This window comes from Lolium rigidum, chromosome 1 (genome assembly GCF_022539505.1).
Source record: "Lolium rigidum isolate FL_2022 chromosome 1, APGP_CSIRO_Lrig_0.1, whole genome shotgun sequence".
NCBI classification, from domain to species: Eukaryota; Viridiplantae; Streptophyta; class Magnoliopsida; order Poales; family Poaceae; genus Lolium; species Lolium rigidum.
Genome location: NC_061508.1, coordinates 355,950,318 through 355,956,924, shown reverse-complemented (window position 1 = coordinate 355,956,924; position 6,607 = coordinate 355,950,318). Strand labels below are relative to the sequence as shown.

General features: G+C 42.9%; 1 pseudogene; it reads right to left on the bottom strand.

Annotated features, from left to right (window-relative positions):
* Positions 1-3,990: 3,990 nt before the first annotated feature.
* LOC124684665 lies at positions 3,991-4,859 on the bottom strand (annotated as a pseudogene).
* Positions 4,860-6,607: the final 1,748 nt, after the last annotated feature.

Below are 6,607 nucleotides of genomic sequence, written 5' to 3'. Positions count from 1 at the left end.
ACTCGTGCGGAGGCGGGACGACGCGCTGTTAGCCTGCCACGCGTCAAGATTAGGCGGGACGACTCGGTGGAGTGCTTTGGCGATGGATTAGACCTTCCCAGAGGTCGGTCTTTATGTAGTCCTACCCGTTTTCCGGCTATGGAGGACCATACCAAAGTGATTCATGTTAGTTCCAAACTTTTTTTTAGGTTGGAACACGTACAAGTTCCACGCCCAACGAGCCCAACCAGCCCACTCAAGGCCTCAAGACCATGGGAAGGCCACTTAGCCGACCTCCCGTACCGGAAGACAGAGCGGAACGGAGCCGCCACCCAAACCACGGCCACGAGGTCGCCGGCTCGCCGCCGACGCGGCACTTCTCGCATTCGCCTCCGCCTTTTCTGCTCCATCTCCGCCACGGCACGGCGAGCCATGAGATGTGAGGAGGAGGTATGCTGCTTACTCCCTCTCTGGCCCCTGCTTCTTCCGACGCTCCAACCCCAACAGCTAGTATTTGTGCTCTTGATGTAAAACCATGCTGGATATATACATGAAAATCTAGAGTAGATAAATACAGTATCAGGGATTCCTAGCGAAGCTCTTAGTTGTGGGGTTCCGGTCGCTACTTACTCTGGGTGCAATGGAAATCGTCACTAAGGGCGTCGCAGATAGTAATAGCTTCTGAAGAATCTGTTTCCAACCCTGCAGTACATGTATTTCTAGTCACGTCGAAAATCTGAGCAAGAAATATTCGGGTCCCTTCCGGTCGCTCATACAGTTATACATGGTGTGCCATAGGGTGGCAGGCAGCGTCCCGCATAATCAAAATGGCAGCAAAACGATTGATTATATCAGATAGAAATTAGTGCATGGTTAGTGATAATTTTCTGCGGCATCCCGCGCCGCTTGCAAGCCTAGGTTGCCATCTAGTTGCATTATTTGCTGAGAACATACGGAGAAATTAGTCCTTCTCAACGTGCACCCAAAAATGTGTGATCAGTGCTCTCCTTACTGCGAGAATATACCTCCTCCACTGCCTCTTATTGGCAAAAACATTTCCTGCAAGTACACTATCTTGGGTTAATAACCAAATGGAGACTATGCCCCTCCTGGGCAATCAGGCGGAATTTTGGTGCAGTGAAGCCTCCGCTCCATGACCACATGTTTACTGTCAGTCTGAAATTATTAACTCAGTTAAATTATCTGTAGATGGTTACGTAAGAACCAACATGAGTACATCAATCTACTCAGCTAAAATAAGACAATGAGGGTATATAATGGCATAATCCCTCCCTTAAATCCTTAATGTGTAATGGTATGCTATATGTGCTGCAAGCATGATCAGAAAGCCAAAGGTAAACCATGTAATCCATGCAACAGCCTTGCGTGAGAGATAAAGAACAAGATGCTAGCCAAGGACAACTTGCCAGAAAATATCAGCATGTTTCAAACCAGGGATGCATATGCTCCCCCTGATAATTACATGCGCATAACTGGCAAGTCATCCTTGGCTACACTCCATTCTCTATCTCGCCTCACGTATGGCCATTAACAGCATAACTCACAACTGTTGTTGCCTTTTGTCTGACAGGGAGCACTGAACTTAACTTCTCTAGGACACACACTGCTAGAGGGTTGAGATGTGTATATATCCAGGTCTGACCATGGGTAGCAGCTTCCTGTATTGGATTTTCAGTTATCTAAATGTTTGTCTTATATGTCAGCTTGACCCTTCTTCTTGCTATATATAGACTTCCAAGAGAATAACCTCAAGATATGGCTAGCCCCTATTGTTATGGAACTTTGTCAAAGGGGATTCCTGATTCTTTTGGATGGAGGTGTTAGGTTTGATATGGACTGATATTCTGTCCGCTTCCATTCAGAGCAATGTGGTTTTACTGGAATCATGCATTGTGCTGTAGGGTTTGCACAAGTAGTTTCTCTACTTGAGCAGTGGATAACATGTTCAACGTTGTTTGATATGGGCTTTTTTCAGTCAATTAGTCTTCTTTTAGGGTATGCTTGGATGCAGGGTATAATTTCAAAATTTTGGAAGCAGTGAAATCTCTTCTGAATTTAAAAACTTAATAGTGTTTTCTTAATTGTAAAATAAGAACAAAGCCTCCACATCAGAATAAAAACATAAATATTTAGATAGTCACACAAGGTTAAAAATTGAAAATCTGACCTATGACTTCTTCATGACTTGGAAGGGTTTTCGAAGATTTTATGAGGTGTGAAGATCTGTGCATCTACAACCAATTATATTTTCTTGGAATAACATAAGAGATATTAAAGCCTAGCCAGACGGTAAGAACTATAATGCATATAGCTGCAGCATAGTCAAATATTCCTTTCCCAAATAAGATTTGCCTTTACGTAGAAAGAGTAAGCAAATCATTAGGTTTGCTGGTGCCTCTTTCCTTACAATGTTTGTCGTATCCTGCTTGATAGATAGCATTCATGCTGATCCTATGTCCTCCCAGGCTGTCGTGAGTTCATTATCCACAGATTAAGTTTTTTTGTCACCAATTGAATAGGCAAGGAGCAGTCAGAGACTGCAAGTTTTTTTTTACTTTTCACTTTGGCTTATTCTCTTTCTGAGAGATCATTTCCCACATCTCCGGATTCGTCGTTCATGTCTGGTGGGCAAACCGTTCCAGATTTCCTGCCACTTGCTTTTAAAGCTATGCTCATCATTCGTTTTAGTTTGATTGGGCCAAGTTGCACATGCATGATTTCTTGCGAATACGATATGTGAGTTTAATGTGGCTTAGTTTGGAGCAGAGATTCCATAATGTTTGATTCACAGAGCTACGTTTGTCATAGAACGGCATATACGGTTCCTGCTGTTTGGTGTATTAGGTGATAGTGGACCAGGAATAAAATATGTGGCCCAAAAGCATGAATGGAAATATGACACGTTTGAGCATTGCGATATTTTTTTTCTTCAGCTTCAAAATAATAATAGAGAATAACGGCATGTCTGGTGGGGGGAAAGGTGCTGCAATTGCTGTCCCTCTGACTCGCCAGTGGCAAATTCACTTTTTAGATATTTTTATTCGGTCAACCCTTTCCACTTGATTCATTCCAAATATTCTTCCTTTATCTTCATGTTTTTAGAGGGACCAGGATTTGCTCTGATTTGAAATAGCAGTGGATGCGAACAATCTGTGGGGGTACAGCTGCTCTATATAGAAAGATTACTTATACAATAACGTCATAACATGTATTGAATCATTGCCCCCCTTTATACTCTCTGGAAGTCACTGAACTCATATAAAATATAAGTAGTAATAATAACTAATGCATGCATTTTCAGTAACCACACTTTCTGTGCCTCTTACCATTTTACTGTAGCCCCTCTACGAAGCAACGAAGACGATCCTTGATCTAGTAGAGATAGTTTTTGATAAAGTGATTTTGGATCCTAAGCGACACACTATATTTCGCAGATCTTTCTACAAAATAGTGGGTGATAGGTGTGGAGAACTTCGACCAGGTTACCTCATTGTCCATTACGTGAAAATTAATGGTTATTTTAATGGTTACCAGGATAGTTGATTTACATGCCACTCTGCTTTCGCAGTTTTGTGCAAATACAAGCTTTTTTACAGCTGGAAGCTGTGTATGATCAAGGTATGGGGTTGCTCAGGTTGGCATCATTTTATTACATTCTGTCATAACTGCCAACAGTTGGTAGTATACACTGATGCAGTACATCAGAGTTACATCAAAGAACCAAGCAACTCATACATAGCTAAGCTTTCTGCACAAGCATGAAAGGAAGCAATATGTACAACAAGTTACAGAACCACTAGACAGAGGACGCCTCAATTGGCTCCACATGAACAGCAGTGCATATATGCACCACCCACCCGTACAGAAAACATGGGACAGTTTGACTCCCTGAGTTTCCTTTTAAGACCCAGTGACCTTCAGTATTAAGTACCTTCGCAGTTTGTGAGGTATGCTATTAATTTACTCGGAGGTGCTGCTTGGCTGTGAATCTTAAGGCCAAATGTCAGCCAAACAGCTGGTCACCTTGCTAGACATCCCGCTATCCAGGCTCGTCAAAGTCTGAACTTGTTGGGCTTGGGCTAGACCTGTGAAGCATGCACTGTCCCCAGGGAAATCCAACCCTTTGGCTAGCACGGCCAAAGCTTGGCACATCTTTCTGGACCTCAGGAATGGTACCAGCCCGAGTTGTCCTAGGCTGCAAGACACTCTGCTTCTTCCAACCATATCTGCTGCAGTTTTGACCTGTGGCCAATTTCAGATATTTACGAGATGATGGTCGTTTAGTGTTAAGATACATATCCTTGCATATCCGGATGTGTATCTTCTGTAGTTATGTATAGTGATACATATCTTTGTATTTATTATTGGGCCCGTCTCCTTCCTTGTATAGTCGAGGACGTGGCCTATATATGTAACGCCATATGCACCCAATCAATACATTGTGAGTTGCATCTCTTTCTACATTTAGAATGACTATTTTTTATCAAAGGAGAACTGTTGTTAATTTGATTCTTAACGTCTCTACATTTGATTTGAGGATCCTGTTACCTGTGACTGCAGTGGTGAACTTTTGGTTGGCCTCCGTAAATTGCTTGAACAGGGCTGCAGTATCACTTTTAAGTTATTCGACCTGTTCGGTCAGGATGGCACATGTCGATGGTCATAAGCTCGAAATGAAGTTGCATCATGGCATGGGCATTAGGAGGAGAAAAGGCTACGATGAGGTAAGTTTCGTTTGATAAAACAGCAGGAAGGGAGTGCATCAAGGAAGTGTACATGCAAGGCTGCAACTTGAGGTCAGTTAATTGTGCGTGCTTTCTCCTCCTCGACCACCGAGCTGACTCACTGTTGGACACCATTCTGAAATTTACACAAGCAATTTGTTGATCACAAAGAACAAATAAGCTCTTCGTTCAGAGTCCATCGGAAATTACGGAACTAGGTGCATGCTTGATCTCCGCATGCCTTCATATTGTCCTTGTATCTGGGGATTTGCCGCTTCGCTTGCATTGACCTCCCCCCATCTCCAAAAGTTTGCAATGGAGCCATCACCAAGTGTGATCTTTACCCAGGCAGAGAAAAGCTGTCTGACAGTATCATCAATCGGTAGCACAAGCCCAATCCATGGCCTGGTGTCATCAGTCCAGGACTGTCATAGCCCGCGCACACGAAGGGCTGTTCACTGCACTTGCAGGTTGGTGATGCCCAGGCCACGATGGTTTATAGGAGAACAAACCACTTTCTGCTTTACTAGGCATTTAGCACCAGAAGCCTCATCATTACCGACCCAAAGGAAATCACGGATCAGCTTTTTAATCTTCTGAGTGAACCATTTCGGTTTCTCCAAAGCAACGAGTTAAAAGATCGCCATTGCCGCAAGCACAGCCGTTACGAGTGTGACCCTCGCACCCATGGACTGGGGAACTGCTAACCTGATATTTTCTTGCCAACTTTGTGGAAGGTAGAAATTCTTAAGAATTTATGAGCAGACCAGTTCCGGAGTTCCTCACAGTGAACCAATTGTTTGTATGTACTCAAGGCACAATGTTCCACATAGAGATAATTCGATCCAACTCATTTACAGGGTGAGTGCATTTATGCCATTTGCAACTTGGTCATTGTCTATGTTGTATTGTGATCCAAATTCATATACTAAAGGGAGGCTAACTTCTGACGGTACGGATCGTTGGCACCGCCTATATATACATCTTGTAAGCCGCCGGCTAGGTTTTATCAGATTATAAGATAACCCACGGCGTTTGTAAACACCTCCCGATATAGTGAAGTTTTGCAGCGCCCGTGGTTTTTTTCCCCTTCTGTGTTGGAAGGGGTTTTCCACGTTAAATCTTGTGTCCCCTGCGTGTGTTCTTGTTTCGTTCTTCGTTATTTGCTTGTCGCTTTTATAACAGTCTAGACGGCGTGGTGGTACGGTGCTTACAGACCGTTGGACCACCACAAGTGACATGTGTTGGTCTCATCCATTTCCAGGGCTTTCTGCTGGCGCACACGCACATAACGTTTAGAAGAAAAAAAAACTTTTCCCTATTCAATCAATTAAGATATACTCCCTCCGTTCCTTTTTAATTGACTCGGATTTAGTACAAGTTTGTACTAAATCCGAGTCAATTAAAAAACAACGGAGGGAGTAGTTTAGAAGAATGTAAAAGTTTAAGTTACAATACGGACCGCAACAAGTTACTCATACACTTAGCGCCCACTAACACCCAAAATTTTGATTCCCGTTTCATCTTCTCAAGGATGACCTGGGGCGGAGCTTGCTTATTCTTGAAGACCTGGCCGTTCTTTCATTCTAAATTTCCCACACCACAAGGAGAGTAAGGGATGCTAAATCCTTCCGCTTCGTCATGAAGCCCCGCTGAATGTGGATTGATAGAGTTGGCCACACATGAAGGTCGAAAATGAAAAAAAAACTATAATACTCGCTTCTTCCCACGAAAGTTTTCTGAGATTTATCAAAATTTAGATTTTTTTTGCAGAAATATCAAAATTTAGATATACCTATATAATATCAATCTAGCTAGCTCGGACCAGTTTCATGAGACAGAGGGAGTATACTCTATTTTATCTTTGTTCATCAAGATAGGAG